Consider the following 20,321-nt stretch of genomic DNA (forward strand, 5'->3'; position numbering starts at 1 on the left):
CTGTACAGGAGGATATTTCCTATATCTCCTGCGCTTCTGATGGGCCTATTGCTCAAGATCAGATAATTCTGCCTGGATGCCATGCTCCTGTGACCTTTGCAAAACCGTTATTCTCGTATCCATCATTTGAGCTCTCCGGGATGGAATTCTATGGAAGTGCGGCTACTTGGTATCCTGACACTATGGGGGAAATTTACTATAGGAAATTTGTAAAAAAAATAGATGTATTTGTATCCAGAAATACACTTATTTTTGACATTTACTATCCTGAAAATATGGCAATTCGTATTCGTATTGATGTGCTATCAATACGAATACGAATTGCCGTATTTTCGGGATTGTAAATGTCAAAAATAAGTGTATTTCTGGATACAAATACACCTATTTTATACAAATTTCCTTTAGTATATTTCCCCCTATATATCTAAATGAGGATATTATCCAGTCAAAATTTCCTCCACCCCTCCTGTTGACTGTAGTACGATATCAGACTTCACGGATTCCCATATCTGGATGCACTTCTGAACATCCCCAAGTGCTTGGGTATGTTAGATTTTATGACGAGATTCTTGCAAGACCTCTTCTCTTCTCCTGCTGAAAATGATGCGATCCTGGAACTTGTGATCTTATCACCTTGAACGGTATTATCAATCTTCTCCAGTGTTTTGGAATTGACCTGAATTCCTGACTCTTTCCTTTAATGATACTGAATACTGGCCGGATTAGGGGAGGATAGGTTGTTTGGCTTTGCTATTTCTGGGAACCTGACTGATACGCTTTTCTAATTTATGTGCTTATTCTTCTAATCCTGCTTTTATGCCTGCATTTTATATCTGTGAATATTAGGGTGAAATTAGACTGATCTCCTGTTTATTATGTGTGGATGTTTGCCCCACTCATTATCGCCCCAGTCAGTCCATTCTGCTAATATCCTTCAACTGGGGGAGGGGGGGGGGGTTAGAAGGGGTAATTAGATTGGTGCAGATTAGCCAAGACGTAGAAGTTTCTATCCTGATGGTTATGTAGGTATCCTACTAGTCTGGCTGATGACCACTAGTTACTGCCTTCTCTATCGGGGAGGGAGGGGCCAACTAGGGTAGTATAGGTTATACATAGTATAGATAGTGGGGTTGGGGGTAGAAGGTTTAGGGGCTCCAGGTAAATTGGGGATAGGTTATACAGGGTGGGGAGTTTTGGGTAGGTTTGCTTTGGAAATTATTTTACTTATTATTTTGGGTAGTTGGGCATATATCAGGTACTCTAAGTTCACTTGGTCACTGCATAATATAGTAAGCGATTCCTACTAAGTGGGAGGATGATGATTATCCCAGTCGCAATTAATACTTTACTAAATGTTATACATTGTACATGCTTGGTCATCCCCAAACAGCGCCTTCGGGGAATGAAATACCACGATTGCATTCTGGAATTATTCAGTATTCATGTGTTATACAGTACGTATCCTGCTTACCAACATATTACTCATGCTGTGTTTCTTCCTGTCTGCCTTGCAATTTTATGTTGTTGCCCTAATTGCCCTCCTATATGTAAGGGGTGTTTTTTGTTGTATGAAAAAGTACAGCACTACTTATTTTTAGTACTAATTAGGGATTTTTTTTTTTTTTGCTCCTACGCTATTATTAACCTCAATAGCATTCATCTCCACTCATTTCCTGTCTATTCTGAATACCTCACTCCTCACAATGGCCCTTATTCTGATCGGTGCGGAAATTCCCGCATGCGGACGGACCGCCGATGTTGATCGTCTGCGCATGTGCAGGCGATTTCGCCGCACGGATTCTTTATACGCCGCACAGGGGGCGTAGAGGGGCGTGAGGGGCTACTTAGCCTCATTACCCTATGCATACGCCCCCCGTTTCATGGGCGTTCCCATGCAAACGCGGGGCGTATGCATGGTAATGAGGCCGTGACGCGTGGGTACGGGGCGGGCATCTGACATCGCCGGATGTCAGCTGCCCGCCCCCATACATGATTTCACACGGACAAGTGTCCGTGTGGTCTTGTGTTGCGGGACCTGGTGGAGCGTGCGGCCCTGCATTCGATGTTCGGCGACCATCGAATGCAGGGGCTGCTCCCAAGACGGAGGAGGCGTATCCCCGTCCAATTTCATGCGGATCGCCACATATCCGCATACGGACGGCAGGTGGCGATCCGTATGGAAGGCGGGGATTCGCCTGCACGGTTGCGGCCGCATATTCTGATCGGGCCGCACCGATCAGAATAAGGGCCAATATTATTTTTAGGCCAAAAGGTTGCACCGAGGTAGCTGGATGACTACGATAAGCTACACAAGTGGGAACACCCCTGGACTGATATGACACACTTAGCATCACCCTTGGACTGACACTTAGCAGCACCCCATGAATTATACAGCAGACTTGGCAGCAACCCATGAATTATATGACACACTTGGCTCACCCCAGGAATTATGCATCACACATGCGGGCACCCCTGACCTGATACAGCACACATGGAATTATATGGCACATATGGCAACACCCCTGGACTGATACGGCACACATGGTGGCAGACATGGAGTTATACAACAGACATTCCTGCAGTAAAAAAAGAAAAAAAACGTTTATTATTTTAATTAAAAAAAGAGCAGCACACCTGGAATTATATGGCAGACTTAGCATTATACAGCACACTTGGCTAACCCCTGGACTGATACTTAACAGCCCTTGCAGTAAAAAAAAAAAAAATCATTAAAAAAAGGCCAGCTCCCCTGGTCTGATTTGGGACACATGGAGGCACCCATGGAATTATACGGCACACATGCAGGCACCCTGGACTGATACGGGACACATGGGGCACCCATGGACTGATATGGGACACATGCAGGCACCCCTGGTCTGATACGGCACACATGGGGGCACCCATGGAATTATACGGCACACATGGTGGCAGCTCCCCTGGACTGATATGGGACACTGGGCAGCACAGCTGGACTGATATGGGACACTGGGCATCACAGCTGGACTGATACTGGGCAGCCCTGCAGTAAAAATAAAAATCTATTTTTTGCCCAGAGAGCCCCTTACTTGCCCACCACAGCAGTCCCATATAGCAGCCTCCCTTAGCAGTGCCACAGAATAGTACCCATAGCAATGCCGCCTTAGTAGTTGTACCTTTAGTAGTTCCCCCTTAGTAGTTGGACCTGGTCGCTCGGTAGTTCCCCCTTAATAATTGCACCCTGGCTGCTCAGTAGTTCCCCCTTTAGTTTGTCCACCCTCCAGCAGCCCCTATAGCCTGTTTAGTTTCCCCTTTAGTGTGTACCTCCCCTACAGCCCCCATATGAGACCTCCCCCTCCACAGACAGCATTGACACATCCATGATGTATGACATTTACTCGCCGAATGAAGATGGCGCCAGATTCTCGCGACTTATATATAGAATCCGAAGCCGGACAAAGTCATTTTGCCCGAGCTCGGATACCCATCGTACTAGTGGGCTCCAATCTGGGCAATCTGAGCCCGCACATCTCTACTACTAATATTGATTTGTTGTACAGTAACGCCTCATTTGATGACAGCCATAATAGAATATTTAAAAAAAACCACTAACAATTAAAAAATAAATAAATACATTATTACAGGTACTGTACATACATTATTGTACAGTACTGACTAAGTACTGTAGGACAACTTACAGGGGCAGTACAGTATGTTCTTGTCCTACAGTATATCGCATGCATAGCTATATTAAATACTAGCTTAATACCCATGCTTCAATACGGGATGAGGACGGTAAATTAGAATTATAGTTGTTTGTTAATGTTATGAGCCGCCTCTAGCGGGTCTGTGTAAATGCAGCCTGATACCGCTTTCACATTGCCTAAACATTTAAGACCCTGTATTTTGAAACGGTATTTAAAATGGGTCTGAGCCACAAACCTCTTTCACATTGCAGGTGAAAGTCGGTATATTACTGTTTTAAACCCCTTTCACACTGCACATAAATACCGGGTCTCAAGCAGGTTTGCAGTGTGAAAGCAGGACAGACAGTAGCTATAAGACAGCGCAGTGCATATTTAATGAGCCACTCATTACATATGTGCATATGTATTGAGCGGCTCCCGCTCATAAAATATACACTGCGCTGATAGCCAGCTCAGTGCTCACTGCTGCCTGAGTCCCATATACCGGTTCAGAGCCATTCACACTGCAGAAAAAACAGCTCTCCATATATTACTCTGCTTTTTACCCATTTGCCAGTACCGGTTATTTTTAACCGGTAAATGCAGACTGGCGCTTTCACACTGCAGCTCTAACCATTTTAAAAGGCTACAAAATTGGCAACATACCGGTTAAGAGCTGCAGTGTGAAAGGGGTATGACTCTTGTATTTGTTCTGTGTTCAGTTTCACTTGCCATGTAATTAGGCAATTAGCACTCTGCCTTGTGTCAGGCTGTGCACCTGCAATTACTTTCCTTATTATCGGGGCTTGTTGATTCTATCTGTTCTGATTGGACATTGCTCCCTATATTACCCAGCTTGCCCTAAGCTCTGTGCTGGTTATACTGCTTGTTTCTAGCCCATGAGGCAGAGCACATGCATGCTTTCCTGACCAACCCTTATGCTTTTCCTGACCACTGCAGCAGATGGTAATACATGAGCACCACAGCACTGGAGATGGAGTACAGGCGATAAGCATAAACTGCAGTGGTCCTGTGCTAGTTGCACATGGTAGCGTGCTAAAGTTTGTATTTGTCTTGTGTGTCTGGTCCTTCCTTTTGTGTCTGTCTGACTCCAGTCCTGTGTTTGCCTTGCCCAGCCTCCTGTAGCCAGGGCAGCCGAGAGGAATGCCGGGCCCCGGTAAAATTTTGGGGGGGTGGCCTAAGTCTGTGTGGTGCGGGCACCTCCCACACTTAGGCCACACCCCCAAAATGTTTAGAGGTGGGTAAAAGAAAACTCTAAAAACTGTAATCTCAGACGCAGCACACACCTACAGCATGTGCTGTGCTGACAGGAGGCTCAGCATGACCTCTCACGCTGTCAGTGAGACACTCATGCTGAGCCTGCTGTCAGAACAGCACATGCTGTAGAAGTGTGTGCTACTGGTGATACCCGGGAGGGACGGAGGGGGAAGGGAGGGGTCGAACCAGGGCCCCTGCGGGGCCCCTTCAGCAAGCCTGGGCCCGGGTAATTAGTACCTGCTCCCCCCCTCTCTCGGCCCCCCTGCCTGTAGCAGCCTTGTTCCCTAAAAGTCCTGGCGGCCCCGCGGTTGGGGCGAAAATAATTTACCCATTCGAACATGGCTGTTATAGGTGAAGCCTTGGCCTGCAGAAGGCTTCAAGGACTGATGGACAAGTGCAACAGCGCCACCTATACTACCTTGGTGGCATTCGTACAGTTAATTTATGTTTGGATGTAAAAATCAGTCAAGTGAAAATATAAGAGTTTATCTACAGTAAATAACATTAGAAACTTCACAAATAAAGTAGAAACCACTTTATTAGTACAGAAGTAAAATGAGAATGACTGTACACAGAGCAGAGCAGCCTGTTTTGCAAAGCGAGGCATTCGTAAAGTGAAAGAGCAGTAATACCAATGTTTGTGGACGGTCAGCATTGAGAGGCAGTCGCAGGTAGGCTCGAGGGGTGGAGGCGGCAGGTGGTGAGTGAGGTCACCGGAGAGAGGAGGGGAGGGACCCCTCTAGAGCTGCAATTGTACCACATTTGTTGTTAACTCCCATGTCCTATACCCCCTCTATGCTATGGCATATCTTCCCTGACCCACTTTGTGTTGTGGCCAGACCTCTTTGTGAGCCCCCAAGGGATCCTGCTCTTCCCAGTATACAACTCTGTTTGTTGCTTCCTGCTGTCTCCATTCCCCTCCTCATATAATGTTGGCCTTTGTGAAATCATCTATTTATTTACAATTTCTTACAGAGGCATACCTAGATATTTGTGTGCCCCATAGCTACAGTTTGTAACGGCCCTCTATTTAGCAACTGATGGTGATAAATGTATGTAAAACATATTACTTAGACAGCAAAGATGGCCCCCCTTCAACTCAGGGCCACATAGCAGCTGCACCCCTTGCACCTATGGTAGTTACGCCTTTGGTTTCTTATATAGCACAGAACATTATGCATCTCCTGATATACTCTGGGGACCCTGCTACTGCCACTTATATAACTGTGTGTGAGTTTGTGTTACCTTCATTCCCATCCTCACATCATGTCACTGTCCCTGTCACATGCAACCATGTCTTCACTGATATCATGCATGTCCTGATATAGTCTGTGCTGCTGCCCCACCCTACAGTTACATAGTAGGTAAGGCCCAAAAAAGACTTGCGTCCATCTAGTTCAACCTGGTATAGATATCCATTGCTGATTTGGTAGGTTCTGATATTTTACAGACAGATTATATTTCTTATTTGTACCCATGGATGATTTTATCCAGTAACTGTTTGTCCAACTTTGCCTTGAACGCATTTAATGAGCCAGCCGTTATCGCCTGTTTGGGAAGAGAGTTCCAGAGTTTGACTGTTCTGACCATAAAGAAATTCTTTCTACTAGCTGAATGAAATCTTTTTTCTTCTAATCTATACTCATTCCCTCGTGTCCTAGATTCCTTTCTAGTAGAAAAGAGGGTGTGTGACAGTTCCTTATATTGGCCCTTGATATACTTGTACATGTTGAGCATGTCCCCCCTTAAACGTCTCTTTTCCAATGTAAATAGTCCAAAATTGCTTAATAGCTTAAATTCTCCATTCCCCTAATAAGCTTTGTTGCTCGCCTTTGGATTTTTTTCTAATGCTATGATATCCTTTTTATAGTGTGGGGCCCAGAACTGCACTCCGTACTCGAGGTGAGGTGAGGTCTCACCAATGCTTTATACCAGGCATGTCCAACCTGCGGCCCTCCAGATGTGCTAAAACTACACATCCCAGCATGCCCTGCCACAATTTGGCTATTGGGGAATGCTAGAATGATGTCAATGCATGCTGGGATGTGTAGTTTTAGCACATCTGGAGGGCCGCAGGTTGGACATGCCTGCTTTATACAGTGGCATAATTACCCTTGAGTCCCTAGTTTCCATTTCCCTCTTAATACATGCCAGAATTTTGTTGGCCTTTTTTGTAGCTACATTACAATGGGCACTACATCCCAGTTTGCTGTCTATTTGGACTCCTTGATCCTTTTCAAGTATGGAATTACCCAGTTCCTCCCCGCTAAGGTTGTAACTTGCACACTGGTTGTGTCTCCCAAGGTGCATAACCTTACATTTATCTACATTGAACCTCATCTTCCATTTTTTTGCCCACTCATCTAGAATTGCAAGATCATTTTGAAGCATGGTGACATCTTCTGATGATTTGATGGCTTTGCTAAGTTTTGTATCATCCGCAAAGATGAATACATTGCTGAGTAACCCTATCCCAATATCATTAATAAAAATGTTAAACAGAATGGGCCCCAAAACCGAACCCTGGGGCACTCCACTTAGTACCAGTATCGTATTTGATACGGCACCATTCACAACCACTCTTTGGGCCTTATTCTGGTCGGTGCGGCCAGATCCGAATATGCGGCCAGGACCGTGCGTGCGAAACCCCGCCTTCCATACGGATCGCCAACTCCGTCCGTACGCGGTAAGAAGCTGGCCGAATGGACCGCACGTGTATTTTTCACGGAATACGCCTCCTCCATCGAAGGGAACCTCCCCCATCATTCGATGGTCGCAGACCATCGAATGCAGGACCGAATGCTCCACCAGCTCCCGCAACCTCAGACCACACGGACATGTTTCCATGCAAAAGCAGGGATCTGGGCGGGCAGCTGACATCCGGCGATGTCATATGTCCGCCCCCTACACGTGCGTCACGACTGCATTACCATACGTACGCCCAGCGTTTGCATGGGAACGCCCATGAAACGCGGGGCGTATGCATATGGTAATGAGCCCAAATAGCCCTTCACGCCCCTCTCCACCCCCTGTTCGGAGTGTCCACATTTCATGCAGGGTTTGGCCATACGCCCCGCTCGCACATGCGCAGAGACGCCTCTGCACATGCGCAGATACAAAACATTGGCGGCCCGAACGCACGCGGATATATCCGCACCGACCAGAATAAGGGCCCAGGTTCTCTATTACATAGCCAATTCCCTACCCATCTGCAGATATTTTCTCTCAATCCTAGGTTCTCCATTTTATTAATCAATCTCTTGTGTGGGACAGTATCAAATGCTTTAGCAAAATCTAGGAAAATCACATCTACAGCATTTCCATTATTGAGGTTTTTGCTAACCTCTTCATAGAACCCTAGTAGATTAGTTTGGCATGAACGATTTTTCACGAATCCATGTTGGTTAGTACTGAGTAGACGGTGATGGTCTAAATATTCCTGGATACCATCCCTTAAAAATCCTTCAAATAGTTTACCCACAATTGATGTTAAACTAATGGGTCTGTAATTAGCGGGATCTTCCTTTTTTCCTTTTTTGAATATTGGCACTACCTCTGCTATTCTCCAATCATTTGGTACTATACCTGACGATAGTGACTTGCTAAAGATATAATGTAGGGGGGTAGCTAGTTCATCCCTTAATTCCATTAATACCCTCGGATGAATCCCATCTGGCCCTGGTGATTTATTTGTTTTGAGTTTGCTTAGCCTCAGTACTATTTCCTTCGGCGTGAAATCCACAATGAGATTTGTTCCCAGATTGTTTGTTCCCAGATTGTTTGTTCCCAGATTGTAAATCATATATGTTGCAAGTTTGGTGTAAATTGCTCAAGCCATTCCAGAGTTATGCTGTCCTCTGATATACTCTGTGCTACTGTCCCACCCCTATAATGGGTAGGGGTGTTACTACCCCCACCCACACTATTTGTTCACAGATTGCAATTGATATGTGTACCAGGTTTGGTGTAAATTGCTCCAGACATTCCCAAGTTATGCTGTCTGCTGAAATAATCTGTGCTACTTCCTCAGCCCTAGGGGTGTCTAACCCTCTTAGAATTTTTTCCCAGATAGGAAATCATATGTGTGTACAAAGTTAGGTATAAATTTGTCCAGCCTTTCCTGACTTGCCTTTTCCTTTGCCTCACCCCTATGGGTTGTGGAAGTTGAAATTGCATCTCTACTCCATTAAGCTATTACGACCACCCTCTGAGCAATTCCAGTATGTCATTTGCGTCTTAGTAGTTTAAACGTAACTACCAAGGTCGGACGTCAAACTTTAATGGTTAATTCTTAATGATACTGTATGTCCCCTTTTGTTTCTTTATGTTTGTGTAAACATAAACCTCTGAGTAAACCCAGACTTAGTTTTGATTTACTTTGTTACAGTTGCCGTCAACAAGTCGCAAAGGTCAGTATAGTAAAACAATCACTATACATGACCTTAGAGATACTTAGTCTGTGTTATCTCCTGTTTCAACATATGAAGACGCCATACAAAGGAACAATAAACTATAAGCCAGTGGAAACTGGTTTTCGCCTTCACCTCAGACAAAGAACCGCATGGCTCGGACGATACTCTCGTGAACAGGAAGACTTCCCGATGAAGCTTAGAGCCAATAAAGAGTTGCACAAGCCCCTTTCCTTTACCCAATGACCATCCAGTTTGACCCCACACCCCTTTGCTTTAAAAGCCTTAACCCGAGTTCCCTGGACTTATATGTGATCTAACCACACATTCCCAAGAGCTTGGGGGGATTCTTATCCGATCGTGGTCTCTGCTTCCTCTTGATGGTAATTGCTATTCCTTATATGTGCTAGTTCTTGTGTGTTAGCGGTACATGCATTTATACCCATTGTAGTAATGTCTCTTCCATGTATAAGCTGTACTGTACTATTCTATAGCACTGTGGGGGGCCATACCTAGCACTGTGGGGGGCCATACCTAGCACTGTGGGGGGCATACCATGCACTGTGGGGGGCATACCATGCACTGTGGGGGGCATATCTGGCACTGTGGGGGGGGGGCATACCTGGCACTGTGGGGGGGGCATACCTGGCTCTGTGGGGGGGCATACCTGGCACTGTGGGGGGGGGGGCATACCTGGCGCTGTGGGGGGCATACCTGGCACTGTGGGGGGAACATCTCTGGCACTGGGGTTATATCTGGCACTGTGCGGGGGCATATCTGGCACTCTGCATGGGCATATCTGGCACTGTGGGGGGCATATCACACACTGGGGGCATATCTGGCACTGTGGGGGGCATATCGTGCACTGGGGGCATATCTGGCATTGTGGGGGGCATAACTAGCACTGTGGGGGGCAAATCGCGCACTGGGGGCACAGCTGGCACTGGGTACATATCTGGTACTGTCTGGCACTGTGGGGGCATATGGCTGGCACTATGGGGGCATATCTGGTACTGTCTGGCACTGTGTCAGGGCATATCTGGCACTGTGTCGGGGCATACAGTAGGAGCAAGTTTCATCTTTGCTCCTTTGGTCATGGCTAGCCATGGCTATTCTATTGTTCTCAGCTGCAATACAATACGTATTGCAGCTGAGAACAATAGAATAGCCATGGCTAGCCATGGCCAAAGGAGCAAAGATGAAACTTGCTCCTACTGTATCTGGCACTGTGTCAGGGCATATCTGGCACTGTGTCGGGGCATATCTGGCACTGTGGGGGGCATACCTAGCACTGTCGAGGACATATCTGGCACTGGGTGCATATCTGGTACTGGCTGGCACTGTGGGGGCATATAGCTGGCACTGTGGGGGCATATCTGTCACTGTGGGGGGGAAAGAAGGCTGCGGGGAACCTGGAACCAGAGGTCCAGGGAGGATGAATGAAGAGTTGAAGAGAGGTGAATCATTCACACACATCCCACAGGCTATAATCCTAACCATACACGTACGCCCCGCAGCCTATAACCCTAACCATAAACACACCCCGCAGCCTATAACCCTAACCATACATGCATATACCGCAGCCTATAACCCTAACCATACACACACGCACCCCGGAGCCTATAAACCAAACCATACAGCCCCCGCAGCCTATAAACCTAACCATACACATCCCCCGCAGCCTGTAACCCTAACCATACACCCAAGAAAAGAGGTTTGGGAGGAACGCACCTCTAACTGGCAGCTGGTACTGGGGTTGTCAGCCCCGATACAAAGTGATACTAAAGGAAAAAAGCAGGTGTACCAGCATCGGCTGTTAGTAGTGAATAAATAAACTTAATATATAAAATATAATGTCAATTGAATCCAAAAAATACATATAAAAATTACACATGGAATTCCATTGTTACAAGCATATTATGTTAAAATCAGGTTATAGAGCATATTACCACTGAAGGTGCTTTGAGAGATATTTGGGATACCTCCTGCTCTGGGGCTGGTTCCCAAAATACGGGAGACAAAATGACTAGGGGTCCCCCGTATTTTAAGAACCAGCCCCAGGCAAAACCAGCCAGCAGGGTAATGCCACAGCCGGGGGGAGACTTTTTATACAAGTCCCCCCGGCCAAAGCATTCATCCCTACCGATCAGTCAGCCTGACCAGGGGCCCTGGGGGAGTGGGGACCCCCCCAATGAAGGCCCCCCCCCCTCCAGGACTTACCTGACCAGGCTGAAGCCTGGTACTGTCCCCGATGCCCCTGGGCGGTGGGCATCGGGCTGATTCAAGTGTAAAAAAAAGATTAACTATTATTTTTTACTGTGGCACTACAAGTGCCAGCAAGCCTCCCCAGCAAGCTGGGACTTGGAGAACCACAAGTCCCAGCCTGCTGGACATTAAAGTGCCCGCTGGCACTTGTAGTTCCACAGTTAAAAAAATAGTACAATAAACACACACTGACACAATGAAAATAAAAGTTTAAAACATACATTACACACATACTGATACTTACCTTTCTTGATCCCGTAGGTAGCCCTCTGTCCTGGTGTCCGGTGTCCTGTGTCGTCCTCCAGGTCCATGTCGGCTGTCCGTGTCGTCCTCCAGGTCCATGACGGTGGTCCGTGTTGTCCTCCAGGTCCATGGCGGTGTCCGGGTCCGATGAAATCTATGTTGGAGCTGTGGAAGGAAATCCTACTCACCTGGTCCTGTGCTGAAGAAGTCTTGTCTTGGTCTGCCGTAATCCAGGTAATCTTCATGCTGTCGCCGGTCCCCGCACTGTCCGCATCGCACTGAGGAGAGATGTTTCATACTCGGCGCCTCTCGTCAGAATGAATTCTATTGGCCGCCTACCGGCCAATCAGGAGCCAAGAAAGTCGGCTCCTGATGTATTATCAGTACGGCTGCTTAGTACATCAGGAACCACCATTCTTTTGAATGGTGATTTCTGCCGTATTCTATCGATGGTGTAGACATTCGTATTTGTAAATACAAATACGAATGTTCCATCTTTAGGAATACGAATTGTTGTATTTTCGGGATTGTAAATCCCGAAAATACAAATGTGTAAAAAATAGGTGTATTTCTGCCTACGAATACACCTATTTTTTACGAATCCATTTTGGTAAATGTCCCCCTAAATGTCAAAAATAAGTGTATTTCTGGATACAAATACACCTATTTTTTACAAATTTCCTTTAGTAAATTTCCCCCTATATTTTATATATTGAGTTTATTTATTCACTACTAACAGCCGGCGCTGGTACACCTCCATTTTTCCTTTACTAACCATACACACTCCCCGCAGCCTATAACCCTAACCATACACACCTAGCAGTCTATAACCCTAACCATACACACCCCGCAGCCTGTAACCCTAACCATACATCCCCTCAGCCTATAACCCTAACCATACACACACACATCCCACAGCCTTTAACCCTAACCATACACACACACACACACATCCCGCAGGCTATAACCCTAACCATACACGTACACCCTGCAGCCTATAACCCTTACCACACACACACCCCGCAGCCTATAACCCTAACCATACACACACACACATAACGCAGGCTATAACCCTCACCATACACACACACACACCGGAGCCTATAAACCTAACCATACACACCGCAAAGCCTATAACCCTAACCATACTCACAACCGAAGCCTATAACCCTAACTATACACACACACCCCGCAGCCTATAACCCTTACCATACACAACCCCGAAGCCTGTAACCCTAACCATACACCACCCCCGCAGCCTGTAACCCTAACCATAAACACACCCGCAGGCTATAACCTTAACCATACACACCGTGCAGCCTATAACCCTAACCATACACACACACCCTGCAGCCTATAACCCTAACCATACACACACCCCGCAGCCTATAACCCTAACCATATACACACAGCGCAGTCTGTAAACATAACCATACACACACACAACCCGCAGCCTATAAACTTAACCATACACACCGTGCAGCCTTTAACCCTAACCGTACCCCTCCCCCCGCAGCATATATATCCCTAACCATACATATCCCCCGCAGACTGTAACCCTAATCATACACCCCCCCAGCCTATAACCCTAATCATACACACACCCCGCAGCCTATAACCCTAACCAAACACACCCTGCAGCCTATAACCCTAACCATGCACACCCCGCAGCCCATAACCCTAACCAAACACACACACACACATCCTGCAGCCTTTAACCCTAACCATACACACACACCCCGCAGCCTATAACCCAAACCACACCCCCCCCCCCTGCAGCCTATAACCCTAACCATAAACACACCCCCCGCAGCCTATAACCCTAACCAAACACACACACACACACCCCGGGGTCTATAAACCTAACCATACACACCGCGCAGCCTATAACCCTAACCATACACACAACCGAAGCCTATAACCCTAACCATACACACACACACCCCGCAGCCTATAACCCTATCCATACATGTCCCCTCCCCCCGCAGCCAATAACCCTAACCATACACACACACCACAGCCTGTAACCCTAACCATGCACACACCCCACAGCCTGTAACCCTAACCATACACACACCCTGCAGCTTATTACCCTAACCATAGACACTGTGCAGCCTATAACCCTAACCGTACACACACCCCGCAGCCTATAACCCTATCCATACACACACCCTACAGCCTGTAACCCTAACCATACACACACCCTGCAGCTTATTACCCTAACCATAGACACTGTGCAGCCTATAACCCTAACCGTACACACACCCCGCAGCCTGTAACCCTAACCATACACACACACCCAGCAGCCTATAACCCTAACCATACACCACCCCCTTAGCCTGTAACCCTAACCATAAAAACACCCCTTAGCCTTTAACCTTAACCATACACACCGTGCAGCCGATAACCCTAACCACACACACACACCCTGCAGCCTATAACCCTAACCATACACACACCCCGCAGCCTATAACCCTAACCATATACACACCCGCAGCCTGTAACCATAACCATACACACACACACCCCGCAGCCTATAACCCTAACCATACACACACACACCCCACAGCCTATAAACCTAACCATACACACCGTGCAGCCTTTAACCCTAACCGTACCCCTCCCCCAGCAGCCTATATCCCTAACCATACACATCTCCCGCAGCCTGTAACCCTAATCACACACCCCCCCAGCCTATAACCCTAGTCATACACATACCCCGCAGCCTATAACCCTAACCAAACACACCCTGCAGCCTATAACCCTAACCATACACCCCCCAGCCTATAACCCTAACCATACACCCCCAGCCTATAACCCTAACCATGCACACCCCGCAGCCCATAACCCTAACCATACACACACACACACATCGTGCAGCCTTTAACCCTAACCATACACACACATGCCGCAGGCTATAACCCTAACCATACATGTACACCCCGCAGTCTATAACCCTAACCACACCCCCCCGCAGCCTATAACCCTAACCATAAACACACACCCCGCAGCCTATAACCCTAACCATATACACACAGCGCAGCCTGTAAACATAACCATACACACACCCCGCAGCCTATAAACCTAACCATACACACCGTGCAGCCTTTAACCCTAACCGTACGCCTCCCCGCGCAGCCTATATCCCTAACCATACATATCCCCCGCAGCCTGTAACCCTAATCATACACCCCCCCAGCCTATAACCCTAATCATACACACACCCCGCAGCCTATAACCCTAACCAAACACACCCTGCAGCCTATAACCCTAACCATGCACACCCCGCAGCCCATAACCCTAACCAAACACACACACACATCCTGCAGCCTTTAACCCTAACCATAAACACACACCCCGCAGCCTATAACCCCCCCCCCCCCCCCCTGCAGCCTATAACCCTAACCATAAACACACACCCCGCAGCCTATAACCCTAACCATACACACACACACACCCCGGGGCCTATAAACCTAACCATACACACCGCGCAGCCTATAACCCTAACCATACACACAACCGAAGCCTATAACCCTAACCATACACACACACACACCCCGCAGCCTATAACCCTATCCATACATGTCCCCTCCCCCCGCAGCCTATAACCCTAACCATACACACACCCCACAGCCTGTAACCCTAACCATGCACACACCCCGCAGCCTGTAACCCTAACCATACACACACCCTGCAGCCTAATACCCTAACCATAGACACCGTGATGCCTATAACCCTAACCGTACACACACCCCGCAGCTTATAACCCTATCCATACACACACCCTACAGCCTATAACACTAACCATTCACACATACACCCCACAGTCTTTAACCCTAACCATACACACACACACCCCCGCAGCCTATAACCCTAACCATACACCCCCCGCAGCCTATTACCCTAAGGATACACAGACCCGCAGCCTATAACCCTAACCACACACACAACCGCAGCCTATAACCCTAACCATACACCCCCCGAAGCCTATTACCCTAAGGATACACAGACCCGCAGCCTATAACCCTAACCACACACACACCCGCAGCCTATAACCCTAACCATACACACCCCCGCAGGCTATAACCCAAACTATACACGTACACCCTGCAGCCTATAACCCTAACCACACACAAACCCCGCAGCCTATAACCCTAACCATACACACACACATCCCGCAGGCTTTAACCGTAACCATACATACACACACCGGAGCCTATAAACCTAACCATACACACCGCAAAGCCTATAACCCTAACCATACACACAACCGTAGCCTATAACCATAACTACACACACACACCCCGCAGACTATAACCCTAACCATACACCCCCCCCCGCAGCCTATAACCCTAACCATACACACCCCCGAAGCCTGTAACCCTAACCATACACACACACCCAGCAGCCTATAACCCTAACCATACACCACCCCCGCAGCCTGTAACCCTAACCATATACACACCCCTTAGCCTTTAACCTTAACCATACACACCGTGCAGCCTATAACCCTAACCATACACACACACACACACCCTGCAGCCTATAACCCTAACCATACACACACTCCGTAGCCTATAACCCTAACCATATACACACCCGCAGCCTGTAACCATAACCATACACACACACACCCCGCAGCCTATAACCCTAACCACACACACACACCCCACAGCCTATAAACCTAACCATACAAACCGTGCAGCCTTTAACCCTAACCATACCCCTCCCCCCGCAGCCTATATCCCTAACCATACACATCCCCCGCAGCCTGTAACCCTAATCATACACCCCCCCAGCCTATAACCCTAATCATACACACACCCTGCAGCCTATAACCCTAACCAAACACACCCTGCAGCCTATAACCCTAACCATACACCTCCCAGCCTATAACCCTAACCATACACCCCCAGCCTATTACCCTAACCATGCACACCCCGCAGCCCATAACCCTAACCATACACACACACACACACATTGTGCAGCCTTTAACCCTAACCATACACATACATGCCGCAGGCTATTACCTTAACCATACACGTACACCCCGCAGCCTATAACCCTAACCACACCAACCCCCCCCCCCCCGCAGCCTATAACCCTAACCATAAACACACACCCCGCAGCCTATAACCCTAACCATACACACATACACCCCGGAGCCTATAAACCAGGGGTTCCCAATCTTTTTTGAATCACGGCACCCTAGAGTATCAGATTTTTTTCACGGCACCCCTAGGCCCCCCCAAAAAAGCAAAATAAATATAACATTAAGTAGATTGGGTTTATATACAATTATGTGGGTCAGTTATGTGGTATAGGGCAGTATTTGCATCTTTTTGTACACATATTTTATGATTAGCAGCCACGAGCACTGTTTTTTCACCATAAATTATTAACCATAAATAAGTTGAATTAGTCCTGGACCACCAACCCGGGGCACCCTTCCAAGTGTCCCAAGGCACCCCAGGGAGCCACGGCACACAGATTGGGAACCACTGCTATAAACCTAACCATACACACCGCGCAGCCTATAACCCTAACCATAAACACAACCGAAGCCTATAACCCTAACCATACACACACCCCGCAGCCTATAACCCTAACCATACATGTCCCCTCCCCCCGCAGCCTATAACCCTAACCATACACACACCCCGCAGCCTGTAACCCTAAACATACACACACACCCGACAGCCTGTAACCCTAACCATGCACACACCCCGCAGCCTGTAACCCTAACTATACACACACCCTGCAGCCTATTACCCTAACCATAGACACCGTGCAGCCTATAACCCTAACCATACACACACCCTACAGCCTATAACACTAACCATTCACACATACACCCCACAGTCTATAACCCTAACCATACACACACACCCCCGCAGCCTTGTGTACGAACTAGTACAATCTGCATAAGATCCAGATGAGATTTTGACTATATAGTCAAAATCTTATCTGGATCTCATGCAGATTGTATGGTTTTTATCCCAAGCGATCCAGATGCGTTCAAGATACGCACTCCCATATCTCAGCCAGAAAGTCTTGGCTGCCCTGTCTATATAGTGCAGATCTGCACTATATAGTCTAAATTGTATGCAGATAGTCTAAATTGTAATCGCATCTGGATCTTATGCAGATTGTACTAGTGTGTACACAGCATAACCATACACCCCCCCCCCCCGCAGCCTATAACCCTAACCATACACCCCCTCGCAGCCTGTAACCCTAACCATACACACACACCCAACAGCCTATAACCCAAACCATACACCTCCCCCCGCAGCCTGTAACCCTAACCATAAACACGCTCCACAGCATATAGCCATAACCATACACACCGTGCAGCCTATAACCCTAACCATACACACACACCCTGCAGCCTATAACCCTAACCATACACACACCCCGCAGCCTATAACCCTAACCATACACACACCCCGCAGCCTATAACCCTAACCATACACACACCCCAAAGCCTGTAACCCTAACCATACACACACACACCCCGCAGCCTGTAACCCTAACCATTCACACACACGCCGCAGCCTGTAACCCTAACCATTCACACACACCCTGCAGCCTATATCCCTAACCATACACACACACCCCACAGCCTATAACCATAACCATACACACACACACCCCACAGCCTATAACCCTAACCATACACACACACACATCCCACAGGCTATAACTTTAACCATACACACACACACACACACATCCCGCAGCCTTTAACCCTAAGGATACACGTACACCCCGCAGCCTATAACCCTAACCATAAACACAACCCGCAGCCTATAACCCTAACCATACACACACACACCCCGCAGCCTATAACCCTAACCATACACACACACCCCGGAGCCTGTAAACCTAACCATACACACCGTGCAGCCTGTAACCCTAACCATACACCTCCCCCCGCAGACTATATCCCTAATCATACACATCCCCTGCAGCCTGTAACCCTAACCATACACACCCCGCAGCCTATATCCCTAACCATTCACACCCCGCAGCCTATAACCCTAACCATACACCCCCCCCAGCCTATAACCCTAACCATGCACATCCCGCAGGCTATAACCCTAACCATACATGTACACCCCACAGCCTATAACCCTAACCACACACACCCCTCACAGCCTATAACCCTAACCATAAACACACACCCCGCAGCCTATAACCCTAACCATACACACACACCCCAGAGCATATAAACCTAACCATACACACCGCACAGCCTATAACCCTAACCATCCACACAACCGAAGCCTATAACCCTAACCATACAAACACACCCCGCAGCCTATAACTCTAACCATACACCTCCCCTTCCCCCCGCAGCCTGTAACCCTAACCATACACACACCCCGCAGCCTGTAACCCTAACCATACACACACACACCGCAGCCTATAACCCTAACCATACACACCGTGCTGCCTATAACCCTAACCATACACACACCCCGCAGCCTGTAACCTTAACCATGCACACACCCCGCACCCTGCAACCCTAACCAATCACACACCCTGCAGCCTATAACCCTAACCATACACACCGTGCAGCCTATAACCCTAACCATACACACACCCCGCAGCCTATAACCCTAACCATACACACACCCTACAGCCTATAACACTAACCATTCACACATACACCCCGCAGCCTATAACCCTAACCATACACACATAGTTACATAGTTACATAGTAGGTAAGGCCGAAAAAAGACTTGCTTCCATCTAGTTCAACCTGGTATATATATCCATTGCTGATTTGGTAGGTTCTGGTATTTTACAGACAAATTATATTTCTTATTTGTACCCATGGATGTTTTTCTCCAGTAAATGTTTGTCCAACTTTGCCTTGAACGCATTTAATGAGCCAGCCGTTACCACCTCTCTGGGAAGAGAGTTCCAGAGTTTGACTGTTCTGACCCTAAAGAAATTCATTCTACTAGCTGAATGAAATCTTTTTTCTTCTAATCTATACTCATGCCCTTGTGTCCTAGATTCCTTTCTAGTAGAAAAGAGGGTGTGTGACAGTTCCTTATATTGGCCCTTGATATACTTGTACATGTTGAGCATGTCCCCCCATAAACGTCTCTTTTCTAATGTAAATAGTCCCAAATTGCTTACTCTCTCCCCGTAGCTTAAATTCTCCATTCCCCTAATAAGCTTTGTTGCTTGCCTTTGGACTTTTTCTAATTCTATGATGTCCTTTTTATAGTGTGGGGCCCAGAACTGTACTCCGTACTCTAGGTGAGGTCTCACCAATGCTTTATATAGTGGCATAATTACCCTTGAGTCCCTAGTTTCCATTCCCCTCTTAATACATGCCAGAATTTTGTTGGCCTTTTTTGTAGCTACATTACAATGGGCACTACATCCTAGTTTGCTGTCTATTTGGACTCCTAGATCATACACACCCCCGCATCCTATAACCCTA

The sequence above is a fragment of the Crinia signifera genome, chromosome 5 (genome assembly GCF_055691185.1).
Source record: "Crinia signifera chromosome 5, ASM5569118v1, whole genome shotgun sequence".
Classification (NCBI taxonomy): Eukaryota; Metazoa; Chordata; class Amphibia; order Anura; family Myobatrachidae; genus Crinia; species Crinia signifera.